At 34.2% G+C, this 19,572-nt stretch overlaps 1 long non-coding RNA gene across 5 annotated transcripts in view; it reads right to left on the bottom strand.

Moving 5' to 3' along the window:
• LOC106145140 (uncharacterized) overlaps positions 1-19,572 on the bottom strand; it is a 159,383-nt gene that overhangs the window by 21,690 nt on the left and 118,121 nt on the right. For 4 of the 5 annotated variants that reach the window (XR_013437150.1, XR_013437148.1, XR_013437146.1 and 1 more), the window contains one exon: positions 1,045-1,138. This is a non-coding gene — a long non-coding RNA (uncharacterized LOC106145140). Of the gene's footprint in view, positions 1-1,044; positions 1,139-18,576; positions 18,678-19,572 lie in introns of all 5 variants that reach the window. The other variant, XR_005728485.2, reaches the window with a different exon arrangement.

Genomic DNA, 19,572 nt, shown 5'->3' with positions numbered 1-19,572 from the left:
CTAGTTTGGTTCCATAGTTTAACTATTGTGAATTGAGCTGCTGTAAACATTGATGTGGCTGTGTCACTGTAGTATGATGATTTTATGTCCTTTGGGTGTAAACCTAGGAGTGGGATGACTGGATCAAATGGTGGTTTCATTCCAAGTTTTCTTAGGAATCTTCATACTGCTTTCCATAGTGGTTGCACCAATTTGCCATCCTAGCAGCAATGTATGAGTTCACCTTTTTCCACATCCTCGTCAACATGTATTGTTGCTTGTCTGAATCTCATAATATTTGACCACTGTATGTGGCAACTTCTGAATTACTTTTTTAGGTGGTCAACTAAGTATTAAAATAAGTTGCTTATTTTCCTGAATTGACTAATCACATATGCTCAGATAGATGATATAATGACAAAGCTGTCAAACCATGCACAACATGAGACAAAATACAGCAAGACTGCAGGAAGAAGGCAGTGACAGCACAGGTGAAGAACAGGGGTCTTCAGGTCCAGGTGTGCCATGGAAAGTAGCCGAATTTGATCACCAAGAGATACACAGGTAGTGCCAAATTCAGAGGTAGAAACAAGAACCAAAGATCAACTCCTGAAACCAACCAAGATAACTCAGAAACCAGGAAGCAGCAATGGAAGGATCTGTAGAATTCTGCAGAATATTTCATTCTTTATCCAGACTATCTTAATAAATCAAGTGTATATTTGCTAGTTCTTATACAATAACATCTTAAAAGATGTCATGAGACATATAGGATAACTCCTTTCAAGAAGCAAGGTAAAATATTTCAAATGAGTGTCAAAATAGGACATGGCTGGATTGAGCCAGAAATAGGCCATAGAAAGGTATAACTAAATAAACTATTTGAGAAAAAGGTGAAATTTATGAATAATTATATGTCATATTTAGCTTCTTTATGTCAATGTCATTCTAGGAGATCTTAAGGTGAAGAACTTTACCTTCACTCATACTTAGCTGTCTCTTTTGATATTTACTCAGGCTACATTAGTCTTATATATATATATATATAAGTATAATTTTACTCACTTGAAACAGGATATGATACAATTTGTTCTTGTTGCTTGAAGTGTATTAGAGAAAGTGTTGACAGAGTTGTTCTTTGGCTAAAATAGTAAAGAGCCTGTAAAAATAATTAGTTACAAATAAATAATAGGTATAGTAAAAGATGTAATTTCAGGTAAAGTACTAATAAGTTTATTTAGAAATAAACTGATATAATGTTTTGTTTTCTAGGCAATATCAACTTGTAAAATAGCCCTTAGGTTCTGAAAACCTACTGAGTCTTAATTTTTTTGCAAAACTTTAAGTGAAAGCTGATAAAACTATTTTTGTTGCTCTCAGTGTATAGATAAAAGTTGAGGGTCATCACATTCCTTGGTTCATTGATGAATAAAAGAAATGTACAAAATGGAATTTGTAAATTACTGATTCTTCTTATTTTAAGAAATTTAACTGATATGAGCAAAGTAAACATATAATTTATAAGGTCTGTTTAGATCTTCATTTTAAAAAGCAAAATGCTTTCTTTGTTCTAATTATAGTCCACAATAATTTTGTGGGTTCCATTGTCCTCATGAGTAACTCTGAACTCTATCCTTATAAAGATGAAGAGTTATGGAGCAGATTATGTGAAATGATATGTAGTTAAGAGTAATTAATAATGATTATAATATCCACTAATTAATAAATCCTTCTAATTGCAGTTACTTATAATAGTGAATTAAAAAATGACTTCATTTTAATAGATCAATGAGAGGAAAAAAAAGAAAGTCTTTATGTTTTGTACAGACTGGGTATATGGAAACCTAATAGATGACAGAACCTGTTAAAGATATAATTTAGGTGGCTTGACCATAGTTTTTTTTTTTTTTTTAACAAATCTTCCAAGGAAAGATCTTTTTTCTCATTAGACTCTCCATGCCCTAATGTTTCATTGTTAACAACTATCAAAACATTTCCTTTGGATTAACATGATAAGATATCATAAATGCAACTCTGCAGAATAATCTGATTTCCTGATATCTAAAAATACATATCTGCACAAACAAGGTGATTGTTTAAGAAAATGAACCAATCAACCAATATGAATCTAACTGATATTACTATGCCACATCAATGTCTAGTCTTCTATTGTTTCTAGTAAAATTATTGCACTTTTTTTTTCAGTACTGGGGACTAAACTCAGGCATGCTCTAGCACTGAGCTACATCTTCCAGCCCTTTTTATCTTTTGAGACAGCAACTCACTAAGTTTCTAAGGACAGTCTTAAACTTGAGACCCTCCTACCTCAGCCTTAGCATCTGGAAAAACTATCTTATATCTTAATTTCACTCATGCAGATCATTATATGGGTCCTAAAAAAAAAATCCAGTGAGATAGGCAGCACAGATTTTTCTCAATGTATACTGATAAGAAACAGAGACATATAGAATGTGGCCATGAAATATCATAAAGAATTATGTCAATTATGTCTTCTCTAAAATAAGGAGTAGGGGAGGGATGAGCGTCTCAACAGCAAGAAGTGACAAATGAACACCAAGATTCTACAGAGAGAATAAGTTGGCCTTATAGAGATCTTTATTTCAATACCAAAAGGCTCTTTAGAGTTTTTCTATCTGAAGAGTCTCCAGTTTCAGGAAACTTTCACATGGTGTTCACTTTAAATATTGACTTTCAAAACAGCTTGATTTTAGTCTGAAGGTGAAGGAGGTATATTTATCTCATTAGATTACATGGAAAACCAGAAATCAGGTGGGGGTGGAAGTAGTGGACCTTCTAAAACTCTTAAAGATCTTTTGAATTCCTTTGTTGATAAACTGGTCCTGGTTAAAGCTAAAATCCTGGAAAAAAAAAAAGAGGTAACAAAAGAAAAACAATTTCATAAGGAGTGTACAAGAGTTGAGCTAATGTTGTATCTGACAAGTTCTTTTTAATCCTAAGCATGTTCAAGAAATGGTGGGTGGGTACCTGTCCAGAATGTAGTTGGGTGGTGGGGCACTAGCCTAGTATGTTCTACGCCCTCAATTCAATCCCAAGCACAAGAAAAAAAAAAAGGAAGAAATAAAGAAAGTGAGAGAGAAGAAGGAAGAAATTGCATCTTTACAGTTAAGACAATGTCTTTGTCCCTAGCTGACATTAATAATAACAGAAGAAAAAAGATCCTCAGCTAAATAATAAAGGGAAAGAAGGGAAAGAACTAAAGAATGAAGATGTGACAAAGGAAAAACATCAGACCTTGGCAAAGTATAAAGGAAAAGGAAGAGAAGGTGAACCTCTCCTGTTTCAAAGAGTATCCAAAAAAAAAAAAAAAAAACGCAAAAAACATAACCATAGCTAGTATAATTTAGTTACATATCAACATACAAATCAGTTAAATTTATATCCAAGGTCAATGGCACATTTCTTATTACAAATCTTATATTCAGTACTATATAAGTTACAAGCATCAATCCTGGCCAAAAAGTGGACATTAAAAAAAATATATATATGTGGGCTAAGGTTGTAGCTCAGTGGTAGAGTGCTTGCCTGGCATGTGTGAGGTACTGGGTTTGAGTCTCAGTACTGCAAATGAATAAATAAAATAAAAGTCTATCAACAGCTAAAAAAATTAAAGAAAAAATATACCTAAGTTGCTAAATAGAGATGTTTTCATAGATGCATTTTAAATATTAGCTCTCTAAAATCAGAATAATAAATTAAAATCATAATTTAGTGAGATGGAAATTTTTTTTCATTTTAGGTAATATAAAATACATGTATTTCTGTAGTCACAAAAAATTTTAATTTAATTTTACTGATGTAAGTTTGATAAACATAAAATTTTAAGCATGTTCTTTTACTAAAATGTCAATTTGCACATATATTTAATTTGCTTCCAGTATTTTTTCGCATGTTTATTGACTTTTAGCTTAGTCTCTGAGTTCTTAAGAAATAATTCCCCCTCCTTGAGATGGAGAGTGGTTTAACTCAGGTGGTGCATCTGAAAACTTAATTTTAAGTAAATAAACACAACACTTAGTATAGAGAAATTAGAATAATAAAAATAACTGCCTGAAGTTTTCTCAGTCCTTTACTTTGTATCACATAAGGCATTTTGGTAGATAACTCAATTAGTCATAGAATAGAGACACAATATGGTGTTTCTATACTGTACTGTGAATCTGAACAATTTTTTTGCTGAAATAAATTAAAATTGATTGGTTAGTGATACCTACCTGAGATAAATACACTCGAGTAAGTTCTGTTCCTTGGCTAACAATATCTCCCAAAGAAACGTCCCCACTCTATTTTTATTGCACATATGGTAAAGAAAAGGATATCTTTGGAAGTGTTAAGACAAAGCACACAATTGTGAGATTGAAATGCTTGGTGGATAGATCCTATTTTCTGTAAAAGAAACTATCTTTCAGTTTATCTCTGCTTCAAACAATTGTTTAGTGGTATTCTGACATCAGTTTAGTCACACATTTTGTAGCACTGCTAAAGATAGAATCTAAAACTTGTGATGCTCACCTCATTCAGGACTCTATAGATTTTTAACAGAAAAAAAATGAAAAGAGGTTTTACATTAAACCAGGAGTCATAAACCTCAGTCAGCAGGTGAAGAGAGCAATCTGAATTCACAAATTCTTTACATTAAACTGTATGTGGCCCCAACTGCTCAGATAATTTCAAAACCTATCTGATTTTTCTGTTATTCATGGCTAGCATCCATTCTGATTGGTTGCTGTATCCATTCAATTTGGTCCCTTTATATTTAACAGCTTTATCAAGGTAAAATTGATATATAACAAACTGTTCAAACTTAACTGTATATTTAAATATTTACCTATGTAAACACCTGTGAAGCTATCACTATAACAAAGATATTGAACATATCTATCACACCAAAAGTTTCCTTGTTCTTCTTTGTAATTCCTGCCCTCTGACCCTCCTTACTACTATTCTACTTTCTGTCACTGTACATTAGCTGACTATTACATATATAACTTGTACTTTATTTCCCCTAGTGTCTCTCAGTCAGCATAAGATGATGTTGTAAAATGAATCAGTTGTTTATTCTTTTGTATTACTAAATAATATCCATTGTCATAATATACTACGGTTTGTTTATCTATTTACCTGTAATGGAATGTTGCCTAAATTTTTAGGGTTATTGGAACTATGCATCATTGGGCTTTAAATGGATATACAATGATAATTGCACTTTCCTTGTTTTTCTAAATATGGTTAAGTATTTATCATAATGTAACTCTTCAAAGATATATTTCTGTTTCAAAATGTCAACACCTCAGAGGAGGCAAGCTGTTGCATTCCTCCCCAAATTTAGTTGGGGTCAGTACATTAAAATAATTGACTATCTTGATCAGTCAACAAAGGATTGAGTGACCTGAGTACTCAAATTAGAAAAAATGGCTGATCTGAGATCTTTGAAAACAAACAGCTTTTCACTGGAGTTCACTTATCCTTTCCTTACTTGCTTTTTTATGTCTATTTGTTTGGAGAAACTACATAAAACTTAGGCATTTTTAATATTTATAAGTAAAAAATAGTTAGAGCCTTATATTTATAGCTAACCTAAGAGGAGACAGCATCTATCTATTTAGCCGGGAAAAATTTTTAAATTTTTCTTCTCCCCCCGACTCCCAGTACTGGGGATTGAACTCAGTGGCTCTCTACCACTGAGCTACCTCCTCAGCCCTTTTGTGTATTTTATTTTGACACAATTTCCTGCTAAGTACCTGAGGAAGCCCTCAAACTTGTGATCCACCTATCTCAGCCTCTCAAGCAGCTGAGATTCTAGGCATGCACCCTGGGCCTGGCTTAATTTTTATTCTTGAATTTTGATAGCTATTTCAAAAACTAAAACTAAATTGTTTATTTTTAAATTAGAAAAAAAAATCTATTGATGTTGTTCTTTTAATTGAAGGATATAGACCAAGATGAGGCAGATTTCTAATTTTACTGATTGGCACTATAGGAAAATGCTCATATTTCACAGGTATGCCATTATTAATGCCAAATCCTGTGGTCCTTTTTCATGCAGAATTCCCACTGGGAGTACCACATGAGAAAGAAGTGCAGGATGAGACCCGATTATTATAACTCACAAGACTAATTATGACTTTGAATTTTCCTGGATAAGCTAATTCTTTCTGCACCCTGGGATCAGTAAGTACAAAAGTGGTCTCACAAGGGTTTCACTGCATTTAACATTACATGCATTTACAAATAAATTCAGAGAAATTAAATAGCACTTCAGTTCTCCTCTAGTTTATTTGAGATTTGTTTCTAAAATTATTTGAGAAAAATTTAAAAGACAATGCCACAGGTGTATTTTTACTAAATAATAATAAAGAGACACACACTAATCATTTATTTTTTGGCCCTGACTCATTTATTTTAAATAGACTGTTTATTTTTATTGGCATCACTGATGAATAAGACTACAGAGGGACTTGGGAAAGCAAGGATTACAGAGAACTTGAAAGAAAGGACGACAGACAAATAGGAATTGGAAGGAAAAGACAGAGAAGGACTGTTACAAGAAGAAAGAGACTGGCAGGAGGGGTGCTGCTGAATTTTTATTTTTATTTGTGGAGACGCTTATGAATGACATAAAATGATTAGATATTCTTGAGTGATTTGAAATCTGTTTAAGTTTTTGGTCTGACAAATCTCACAAACACTGATTCCAGGGTTTTCTATGATGCCACTATCAACAAATCCCTCCAACAGTCTTTTTTATTCAGTAGCCCATTGTACATCCATATGAGAGGGAGTTTCTTTGTGTACCAAGTAATTTCCATGTTGTGAGGTTTCTTGTCTTCAGTTACCTCCAGTTTTATGCTTTAGTCAGAAAACTCAAATAGCATTCAAAAAGGAAAAACTCAAAGCAATATAGACTTTTGTGCCTTTTACAAAGAATTAGGGCTGTGTGCCCCTACCAATATGGCAATATATTATATAAGGTCAATACTCCTTTTCACATGCCTCTAATACAGATGCATTTTATGAGGTAGAACAGCAAACACTGAATCACTCTAGTAGAGATACACAAAACAAGTAATTATAGCTAGTTGCAGAAAAATAATTATGCAGTTGTGTGATGAAAACCAGTTTTTAACTGGGAGGGGAAATTCTATCAAAAAAAAAAAGTGGAAAAGCTAAATGTTGTGCTCTGGGAAACAAGGCTATTCTGTAAAACTTCCTAATGCAGCTGTATCATCAAGGAGAGGTACCATACTTTTTATTTTATAATAACCCATTGAACACTGCATGTAATATAGGAGGCTGGTGTGCACTTGCACACATAATTACTGCTATTTTCTGTTGACTTTTCTATCTTAAGTGACCATTTTCTCTATTATCAATTCATCTAATATTTTAGCAAGAATACCCTTTATTGTCACTTAATGCTTACCAGGTAGTCCTTGATTATGATTAAATAGACACCTAGGATCACTAGCAGTTCTATTTGGAGTTAGCTATTACTATCATAAATGTTACTGCATATTCTAGATGTCCAAGATATAGAAAATAGCATTTAATGTAGAAAAAAAGACTAACAAGGCTCTATTTGTAATGCAGCATATATTTTTCTGTATGGTATAGTAGACATTAATGAAATGTGTACATTTCCACAGAAGATATTTATCTCAAATATCTACAGTGTTCACTTTGCTTTTACATGTTCCTAGTCCTCATTGAAGTCAAGAGGATTTTGTTTCCTTACTGTTAAGCATGGCTGTTCTGGGTCTTTTAACTAAATCTACCACCATGAATGAACTTAGAGCAGAAATAGCAAGTACAGCTACATTTAGGCTTATATCAGCATTTCCGTTTAACACATTTTAAAACTACATTTTAAGAATGTGGAGGTTATGACATGAAGTGACAAAACCCAAGCGTGTGAGCTGGATGAAACTATCTTTAGCCAGGCTTCCTGGGCCAACACAGTGAAGTATATGGTCTAAAGAAAGAAGCTCAGCTTTGCCTCTGAATTTTCAGGAGTGTGAAGGCTCTTTTTAAAGTCTTCATATTAAACGTATCTTATCTATATACGATAATGGCATCTGTGGCCAGCAAACAAGGCTGTGAAGCTGAAGGAAGTTTCCATCCTAATCCTTTCAATTGCTTCTTGCTGCTTCCTCCCACTACAGCCATATACTGGTCTCCATACCACTACAAAACGAAAGAACAAACAAATAAGACTTCCTTTGGGGCAATTTCCATGGTTAGTTTCAACTGAAATGTAACTTTTCTGATTTTAGTATTTTGAGTTACTAAACTCTGAAACTGGTTTAGTATTTGGGGGCTGGAAAAGAATTGGTCAAGAGAAAAACTTTAAAAATCCACGTTATTGTATGATGGTCAGTGTAAATAAAGGACAAATGTATCTACATTGAACGTGTCAGTATATATGCATCTCTATGTTCTTATGAAATGCAGGGACCTTGGTGCACACACTCAGGGTTCTATATTCTTTTTATCTTAGTTATTATCACTAATATCTTTGGGACACTTATCAATTATGAATGATTTTTCATTTTACAACTGTGTAAAGCTTGACAATAAATATACATGTTGGTGTTATATATTGCTTTGTCATTTATACTACATTATTGTATACTACATTTTAAATGTTTTAGTAAACATTTTTCTAAGTAATTTCGTGATACAGTATAACCCAATATAAATTCTGAAGTTGTATGTATTGTGGTTTTTAATAATATTAAATCTTTGGCTATTTTGCTAGTTAGTTACTTCATTTTTTTAAAAGGTAATGTTCTCTTTTAAAATTCAGAAAAAAATGTTTGTTACTAATCTCAAGTGCTTATTTTGGCTTAGGGTATACTTGTGATTATTCTGGTTATTTAACATTAATAATTACTCTCCTTAAAAAGTACATCTACTCATTTAGGGGATTGGAGTTTTTAATGTAACGTTAAGATTAGTGTGATTAAGTACTTTGAATTCTTAAATATTCATTTAAGCACTTCTAACGAATCTAAGTTGAATGCTTTTAAAAGTTCTTCTAAAACCATTGTCAGTTTTATTTTGTAAAATCTGCTTCAAAAATTAGTCTACCACTGTGAAAGAAATGCTTTTAATAGAGAGATGAAGAAAGGGGGGATGGGAGATTCAGAAGGAGAAAAATGTCAAGTGAATCAATATGATTAATTAAATTAAATGTGGATTCATAAAACTCATATTCCAGATTTACACAATATATTCACAGTGACATTTAAAGCATGTTTTGAAAATCCCTAAATAAAGTCCCATGTACATGAAGACATTTTTCATCTTTAAAAAATAAAAAAGTTACCTATATAATAGAATCATAACTTTACTGCTAACTGCTACATGTTTCAGTGGTTCTTTGATGGAAAAGCAGGATAAAATTTAATATGTAAAAGTTTTAAGGAAAATCATGCCTATTTTTGCTTCTGAGATGTTTATGCTTAAGCCTATAGATAATCTTGACTAAGAATATAACATAAAGGGTTTTGTTTTAAATTCATATCAAGGTCATTTTGGTGTTAACCCATTAAATTTACAACTCTTATGCTACTCTTCTACTGGGTCACTAAATTGTTAAAACTTAGTAGACCAAATATTTATAAGACTAAATGTTAATTTTTACAAGTTCTGAAATGAGATATAGAGGGAAGGAACTGGTTCTCAGCTTTCTGAAATACATGGTTTTTTAAAAACTTAGGTGACACAAAGACAAAAGTGATATCTTAAGCCTCCTTGTAGAATTAATATCTATAAATGACAAAAATGACAACAGGGTCTTTAACACATACAACACCTAAAATAAGAGATTTGGAAAGAATGCCCAGGTTCAGACTGTACTAACTAGTATGATTTGTGTGTAAGTCAATTTAACTTAAGAAAATTAATAGTCATTAGATACTAACTTTGAGTTGTTTATGATTACTCTCCCACAAAATTCTACTAATGTTAGTGGTTTTCTCCTCCAGTCTTATGTATTCTGTGTTAGCATAAAGCCTTTTTTTATTCTTGCTTTTGTGAGGAGTATATAATATTGCTTTCACAAAAATTCAGTCATAGCTCAAGCTATTTTAACAAATGACAATTTTTTTCCCTGTTAAAAAAAAAAAAAAGGTTCCAAGATAAAGGTTTTACATCACAGAGAAAATGGAGGAAAATTGAGAGAATACTTTATTATTTCCTTTAGGTGACTGCTATTGATGATGAAAAATAAGAAACAAATGTAATTGGTAAAACAAACCCCAAAGGAAGTTTCGTATCTCAAATAGGGGAATATTCTTAGTTGTAAATAGCCCAATTTTATTTCTAGGGCCTAAAATATGTATTCCTGCCCCCCCACCCCAATCTTGCTTCCAATTTCAAAACTTCAGCCTTATCAGAGTAAACAAGCTATTGTCAGAATAGAAAATCCAGCTAAGGTTTGAGGGCTGCTGCCACTTCCCTCTCTGCCTTGCACAATTCGGTGCCAATAGCTATTGGAAAGGGGAAGAAAGAAAGGTCTGCCACTGTGGCGTGTGGAAGTAAAGGGGCAGAGGGGCATCACTTCAATCTCTTGGCTCTGGTTCTTTCTCACTCTCGAATCTCCAGAGAAAAGAGATGCTCTTCATTCACAAAACAAAACAAGAAAATCTCTATAATTATTTTTGGCTCAGCTCCATTGAAATTCATTCTCCTGGAAGCGTCTCTGTTTTAGATTAAAACAATGCTTAGAATATTCATTCTCTGCTCTCTCTTTCTTTTTTTCTTACTCAGTACCCCTGCATACCACCCACCCCCAGTCCACCCACCCCCCACTCCCCACCACCCACTGCCCCCATTTTCCTCTTGTTTTCTCTATTTCTCAGTCTTGGTTGTTTTTGCTGTCTGCCCCTGCCTTTGATGATATTTTTTTCTCTATCGTACCAAAGTTGGGCCTCAGAGGCTGCTAGCACCAATGCCTTTAAGGGCCTACTCAAGGTCTCCATATTTAGTGTTAGTCGTTCAAGCCTCATTCCTCTTCCAGCCAGGAAACTTCCCCCATCCTATGTCCCTCGTCATATTTTAGGATTGTTGAATTGCTAATACTGAGTTTTGAACTAAAAAAATAGATCACTTTTTGGTCTTACCCTATCAGTAAAATTAGAAATGCAATTCACTTTCTCTTTCCTTTAGCCCTCCAATCCTCAAAAGATGGATAAAATCATCACTACCCATAGTAGGTAGTGGTTATTAAATTCCAGTAGCAAAGCATTGAAAATTTTTATTTTAAACATCTAAATTTAATGATATAATCTAATAAAAGTTAGGGTGTGAAACAAAAATGTAAAAATGGTTTTTCTATTAGTAACTTTTTCAATTTTTTTTCTGTTAAGGTGAAGCAATTTCAGCAAAAAGAAAGTAGAATTCCTGCTCCAAATAAAAGTTTGTGTATACATATTGACAAAAGGTATCTGTTCTATAAAACATGAGATCCTCTTTCTTGAAACAGTGGATTCGTTTTGGATTCTAATGCAAAGTAAGAGTTTTATTTATAATGACTTACATTTTGTGGGATACCAATTTCCTGTACCTTTCAATTCTTGGTGTTGAAGGTAAAAGTTGCTGATAAACCTTTCATAAAAAGAGGTGGATCAGATATCGACTTTCATTAGCATTAATGTGCTTTTCTATTTCTCACTTTCTAATTGGAATAATTAATTTGTGTTCATTTCAAATTCTTGGTTGTTAGTAAAAGCATCCAACCTTAGTACCCACCAGCCTGGAGTGTGCATCCTATTTAGGGTCCTTTGAACAAGGACTATTTTGTGTGGATACTACATTCACTTAAAAGGATAAGCCCCATCCTTGACAAACAAAACAAAGTCCTGACAGTCGCCCACATGTGAAATATCTCTGGGATTTCCTATCTGTTCAACAACATTAAAGCAATCTTGTAACCATATATTTAAAAGAGTTTGAGATCTATTTCTAAGACTTCATAAGAACCCTGATCATTAGACTGTGTTTGGTTTACCAAATAAAGAGAGGTAAAGAAAAAAAAGGGGGGGATCACACACTGCCACTAATTACACTGTAAACATTTAATATATATTCTTTCTTTCTATCCTTTGCCCTTTTCAAAAGGAAAGATGGTAATTTACATGTATTCTGCTCTTTCCTCTCATTGTTTTATTTCTTTTCTTTCTGCCTTTCTTTCACTTCAGTAAAAAAATAAATAAAAAGAGGTGGACATGTTTGAGAAGATAAAAATGTTTACCTAGTACATTTCTTCATATAAAGAAACAGCTTATGCATCTTCTACTTTGTCTTATGACCTTTGTTAGAGCACTAATCTGGAAGCCACATTTTAATTACAAAACATTGTAAGGGGAGTCCAGAAGGTATACATAACCCTTGATTCTTAGCCAAATAAGAGGAAGTTTAACAGCAATGTATGGTTGCAGCAATGGTTATGTTTGGGATCCATATGCATGTTCAAGTCACACATTCAGGCAGTGCAATAAAGCACGGAAAAAACAGCTGATACACAAAAGGGACCGTCTAGACAGTGCCCCATCAGTCTGGCTAAATTTGGTGCTGGCATTCCCAATGGGATTGTAATATAATTGTTCTGGTGTCTGCGTTCATTCCCCCTGTCAAACACCATTCCAAATATACATCCTTCTCCCCCCCAACCCTTCTTCCACAAATATGAAGTCCAAACTGTGCCATGTAAAAGAGAGTGTTAGGATGACCTCAGCCCAAGGAAATGTTATAATTTAGCAAAATCGTGTCATTTAATTTCTTTTAAAAAAATCCCCTTGTTACTTCTTAACTTCAAATAGAATTAATTTCATTCAGATTTTAATAATTTAAATTAAGACCATGGAAAAAAATTTAAATGCAAATGTAAACAATCTTAAAAATTTAAGCACCTTAGATGAAAGCAAATAGGCCTTTTTACTCCTTTGTATTTATTAACCTCCGTTGGAAAATTTAACAGAAATCAGAGATGTGAAAGTGTAATGATGGACATGGATCATAAATTCTAATGAAGAAAAGGTTAATGAAAACAATGTTAAGCAAAAGCATTGAAAAATGCAAATTGTGTATTTTTTCTTTCTTGAGTTTGAAGCTCTAATATTTTTTTCTCTTTGAACATCTTTTGGAAGTTCAATTTCTGTTAATTTATGAATGAATGTTTTCATACTTTTGGCTTTTTATTAGAGAAACCAGCAATATTTATCCATCCATTTTTAATAAGTGTCAATTAATATTTTTTAAATATTCTAATTCAAGACATCAAGAAAATGAAAATCATTACTTAAAGAATAAAAGAAAACCAAAAGCACATTCTTAAAATGAATAATGTACAGACTATAGATAAAAAAAAATGCTTATAATCTGATAGCTCCCATAACACTAAAATTAAAGCTGTCAGATTTTTTTAAAGGAAAATTCAGATTTAAAGATCGTCATATAATATGAGAACTATATACAAATGTTTTATTTTCTATTTCAGCATGTCACCTGTGGGCATTGTTTAGGTATTTACATTGACCAGAAAAACCTATTTTTAAATTTTTCCAAGAAAAATTATCTTGGGAAAGAGGCTGGGATATTTGTTTTAAGTGTGCTTCTCTACTTGTATTTCTGATTTTGGAAGTTTTATCCTTTTTTCCCTGATTCTGTAAACGAAAATTTGTCTCCCACCTCCCAGCAGTTTTGAGATGCTAGCTCAGGATCCCAAGTGAGTGAAGTCTCCCAGCCCCCATCAGGGACCACTCTAGCTAGAGAAAAATCAAAGAAAATACTTCAGGCACTAGATCCTGCCTTTATCCAGCTTCAGGAGACTGAGAGACAAACACACCAACCAAAACGGGGCATAAGCAAGAAATGGCGCAAGACACAGGGCCTCAACTCGCACAAAGAGAGAGCACCAGTCACACAAAAAATTGCCACCGAAGCCACCAATAAATAGTCAGACATATTTTATAAATGTCCTAAAATTCTTGTACAGAAAAGAAGGAATAAAAGCTAATACTGAGAGATTGTATCTTTCCATTTTTAATTTAAAGAAACATAATTAGTGATTTTCATATTTTTTCTTCATTATATGAATTTGCTATTCTGAATTCGCAGGAGTACTAAAAACATAGCCATTAAAAAAAGAGAATACAAAAAATATTTTAGCAGAGTGTTTACACAGAACTGGATGTTTTGTGTATGATTAGTTTTTATTTGCTTTATTTTATTTTTTGAACATATAGTGGCAGAAAGGGAAAGAAAGCCATACTGGTAAGGCTTTTTGAGATGAAACAGTGTAGCAAAATCTGAGTTTTATACTTGGTTTTTAAACTATTGAATAATATCCTATGAGACCTCTTAGGTCTTAACTGGATTAAAATGAATATATTTGTGTTCCACTCTTTTCAGTTAACTAATGTGCATGTGAATTGATAATGTGTGAGGGAGCAGGTGAGAGAAAGTGTATGTGACACTGGGAGTGGATTGTAGGGGACAGGCTGGGTATATCCATGTGAAGGAGTGTGCAGGCCGGTGTGGGTTGCCCCTAAGAGTGAGAGCAATGAAATTGAGCAGGCCTTGGGGTCTGGCGCGTTTTGTCAGGAGCCACAGGAGCAGCTTAGTGGGACATGACGGGGGAGGAAAAGGGTGGTGGTAAAGGGAGGGTGGAGAAGGGGGTGTGGCATGTGAGAGTGTGTGTGTGTGTGTGTGTGTGTGTGTGTGTGTGTGTGTGAGCGAGCGTGTGTGTATGTGTGCGTGTGTATGGAGGAAGTGGCTCTGAGGTTTCAGTTATGGCTGAGCCTTGTGTTTTTGTTTTGTTGGTTCCCAGCATAAAAAGGCTGGAGTTTCAGGTTCAGGGTGGAGTATAGGCAAAGGGATCCTCATTCGGAGAGTTTCTCTCTCTGGCCTTCCCTGTAGTTGCTGTTCAGAACATTGCTGCTGGGAAGTTAGGAGTGGGGGGAGAAGCAAGGGATGGGGGTCTGTCTGCAGCTGCCCCTCTCACACTTGAATAAAAGAACTTTTTTTTTTTTTCAGGGGTAGGGAAGCTGTGAATACCTTTCCCAATAAGAGATGAGGCATATTGAAAACTATATTAAATTACCCTGATTAACAATTTAGCCACGAACAGGGGAGCTTTGGGAGATCTCTATAGGCAGGACTGGGGGCTATTCATGCCAGCAGCTAAGAGGTCGAAAGGTTTCTGAAGTTCACAGGCTCAGAGCCTTTGTTATGCTAACAGACAATCTCAAATCAGCTGCCTAGTGGAGTGTGAAATATAAATGATTCCTTGAGAACTTCCAATAAGTTGTCACTCTTGCTCTCCAAATACCAGGACAGGCTGCTAATTTCTAGCAGGCCCTTTTGCAACATTGCTAGTCCTAAATGAATGCCTTTGTAGTTCAAATAATCTTTTCAAGGGAGCTGTCCTATCATCATAGCCCAAATGCATCTTGGTTTTGACTATTAAATGAAAATCAGGGCTCAGCCGTGCTTGACTTTTCCAAGCAGCCGATGTTTGGGAAGGGTGGTGGCAGCTCTCATGCACAACAAGTTAGCACCCACTGCAGGAGGCCCAGGGCATTAATAACAACCCACAGCCCCAGCTACCCCAACTCTCACCCCCACTCCCTACCAGGAACAAAGCTTCCAGAGAGATTTACGGGGGCTTCCCTCAGGCTGGACTACCTTCCTCTTTCAATCATACCAACATTTCTCAGATTTATGGACCCTCTGTCCAACAGGATGGCCAGCTGACCTGCTAGCATCTGACTGGTCACTTCGAAGAATCAACTTTGGGGATGAACGTATTCATTCTTCAGGGCAGACAAGGCCAAGAAGAAGAGGACAAGGTGTGTGTCCAGGCTATGTCCCTAGTATCAACTGCTTGTAGATATTACCTTATTATTTTCCTCTAAGAAGGATACAAACATGGTTTGTGATCTTGGGTGTGACCTTTGAGCATTTACAGATGGATAAAAAAAAAAAAGTCCAGGATCTTTGAATCTGAATACAAATCTTTTAAAATAAGGAACCCCCACCCCCTGCCATTCCAAACCTCAGAAGCTGGGGGAAGTGAGAATAAGAATCTATTAAGAAGAGTATGCCCAAAATAAACCTTCTAGTGGGAGGGACAAGGCCAATTTACACAAATGAGAAAACATACCAAATAGAGGCCAGAAACCAAAGGAAATTAAAAAACCATCTGCATCAGTCTTCACAAAGGAATAGCAGTAATAACTTAGGTCCTAAAATTTTTAATATTTCTACTTCACATTCTCAACTTTTTGCTGAAAAACAAAAAAGGTCCATAATATTACAGAAGCTTCTGCTTTTTTTCAAATAGAGCAGGTTTGAATTTTTGAGGCAAGAAATCTAATGGACCACATCTCTTAATACATTCTTGGGGTAAGTTATATAAACACAGAAACAATATTTTTAAATATGTCCTCAAGTAACTTCATAAAGCTGAAGGATATAGTTATATAGAAAAATCAAGGTCCTTGATTTTCATTCTCATGTTCCTTTAATTAAAACAATTTAAAAATTCTACATCAAAAATATTTTGGGGGACTTTGTTTTGATTGGCATAGAAACTGATTTAAGTAAACACTTTTTTGTTTCCGAGGTATACTAAGATTTATGGCCATATATTAAAACGTGACTTACATATCAGGAAGAATGGTAATGTGACTTTCATCAGTTTTGAAATCATCTAGCTTACACATTTAATTCTTGTTTTTCTGTTTTTTTTTTTTTTTTTCAAAATCCAGGATACAAACCACAATCCTAAAGGACTCTGTGATTTAGCTCAGAGAATTTGGTTGACAGAGTAGGAGAATGTTTAGGAACCAGGTCATTGTTTGTCTTTCAGATCCTTATTTGCTTCACTCAGTAAAACAAACTGTAAATAATATTGCCTAGGAAAATTAGTTCAGATTACTAACATTAAGGAAGTAAAAGTTTATAGTTTCTTCTGCCAAATATCAGAATTAGACAATAATTTGTTATTGATTGGCTCATACTCTTTTCAGAGGGACTTAGCATCCTTGTTCTCCTTATGTTAGAGACAAAATTAGGAGACACTTGGCTTGGCTCAGGACACACTTCTTATTACACAATAAGAAGACAACATTGATAGCTGAAAATTTAGTGGATGTGATACAATGGGCTTAAATTTAGCTTTTCATCCTTTTTCAATTTAAAAAAATTTAATCAATATTAAACTATAGAATGTCTGCATGTTATTGACACATGCAGGACATTCAAAGAAGAAATACTGTCCCTGTGCTTTCCAAATACTTATTTTACCACTTCGAAGTGTCCTCTCTCTTTCCGTCTTTAACACATCAAAACAGGGAAGAAAGCGCTTTTGTGTTATAACTACAGAGAAAACATTTGAGAATGTGTCAATGCACTGAATACCAGCACCAGTTTGGGGGTTGGTTTGTTTTTCCCCCTGCCGTGGTATTTCTTTTCCCTTTGCTTTTTCAGTCTTTAAACTCTGGCCACTTTGAGAAAAGCAATGGTCAAAATGAAAAGTTAGGACAAATTGCATTAAACCTGTGTGTTGGCCAGAATATGAGCATGATGAAAGCAGTGTTGGGACATTACAGAGCCATAGCAGCTCTCCATACACTGAAAAATAAAATAAAAATAAAAAGTAAAAGTTGATCTCTTACTTTTTGCTAAATACTTATGATCTAAGAGAAAGGGAATTCCTGTTTAAAAAAAAAAAAAAGTTTCCAGGGTTGCCATTTTTCCATGGTGGAGGGGGGGTCTGACTGTGTGTGTTTGTGTGCGTGCATGTGAGTGTGTGTTTGGGGGAAAAAAGACAGAAAGGGGGAGGAGGAAGGGCAGATAACTTTACTGACATATTAATTCTTTAGATAGCAGCAAATGAATGGTCCAAATAGACATTTGTTTCCCTTAATAGGTTTTGTACAGGTCTCTTACAAGCTGTGGCATATGCTTCATTTATATGTATATTTATTTAGAAGGATAGAGAATAATAGGTGTAGTTTGTCTATAGTCGCAGTTATTATTTAAAGTCCAAAGAGGTTACAAGTTTTTTTGTACTCCAAACACAAATACAAAGGTCTCTTGAATATGCCTCTTGCTTTCTGCTGAGGGCCAATTAAAAATAAAGATAATATTCTAACTATTGAGCCTTAGCAAGACTAAGAATGAGGCTAAAAGGCAAAATGCTTTCAAGATGGCTGCCACTTCCTTCTTCCTCCTCCTTACTGCCTGTTTTCCACACAGAAATTAATGTAATATTTTGTTTAGAAATCACATTGTAGGTCATTTGCAAATGAGACAGCCTCTGAGGCCTCAACATCTGCCTAGAATACCCTCATGATGCTATCGAGGTATGCAGAGAGATTAAAATGCAAACATTCAAATGCAGTTAGGTTTGTACATAGTGACTAGACTCACACACATACACACTTGAACGTGTGAACAACACACACAGCTGCAAATGAAATAAAAGGCCAAAATCCTTCTTAATTCTTAGGACAGAAGGGCAAAGGAGGGCGCCAGGCCGCCACCTACCTCCCCAAAGGTTGGAAAATGCACTGTTCATGGTGTGGATTCGATTTTTTAAAAAAGATATATCTTACTGATGACTCTCTCATTAGGCAGACTTCTGAAGTCTGGGGAGACAAGATTTCCATAAATTATCTCTCTAATTCATCTCATGCTGGTGCAAAATGCAAAGCTAAAAATTTTTTTTTAATTTTTGTATTTTTTAAAAAGAGAGGATATGAAGCTAACCAGTATCTTTTCAATCTTGTTAAAGGATTTGATCACTAGTAACGTTACTATTAATTATGATAAATATGTTTTTAATCATAAAAATCCCACCCATAAAGCTAAATTTGAAATAATGTAGGGAATAAATAAAAGTATATTTGGCGTTTTCTAACAGATTTATAGCAGCTTACTGTGGAGACTTGAGGGCACTAGGCATAGAACAAAGCAAATGGTTTAGTTCCTATAGGAAATATATTAGAAAGGAAAAAAGGGAAAAAAAAAAAAAAAACAACCCACAACCCTTTATCTAAAAGCCATCAGGGACAAGCACTCAATACAAGTTAACAAGCAGGAACTGATAAGATAACATTTATATGAGGTCAGAAGTCAAATGCCAGTCAAAGGCTTTTAACCTCTTGGGTCATAAACAGGAATAGTTAAAAGTGAGAGGTAGTTATTTATCGGATTTTAAGTGTACCTGATCATTGCCAGAGAATTTCCGATGATGAAACTAATTGGGATTTATAGAAAAAGAACTTTGTAGCTGTTCAAAGAAAATTAACCTACACACCCACAATTCTTCAATTGGTAGGGAGAAAAACAAACAAACAAAAAATCCTTTGTGTGTGTGTGGTGGGGGGACAAATCTGGTAATTTAAACAGTTTTAATAAACAAAGTCTCTCTCAGAAGCAGTAATTTATGGCTGATGTACATATCAACTAAAATATAGTAAATTATATTTATACAAATTTAACAACAAAAATAAGCATTCTCATAATTTATTTTCATTTTTT

Source organism: Ictidomys tridecemlineatus, chromosome 1 (assembly GCF_052094955.1).
Source record: "Ictidomys tridecemlineatus isolate mIctTri1 chromosome 1, mIctTri1.hap1, whole genome shotgun sequence".
In the NCBI taxonomy this organism is placed as follows: domain Eukaryota; kingdom Metazoa; phylum Chordata; class Mammalia; order Rodentia; family Sciuridae; genus Ictidomys; species Ictidomys tridecemlineatus.
The sequence above is the reverse complement of the archived record's forward strand: the minus strand, read 5'-3'. Positions and strand labels throughout refer to the sequence as shown.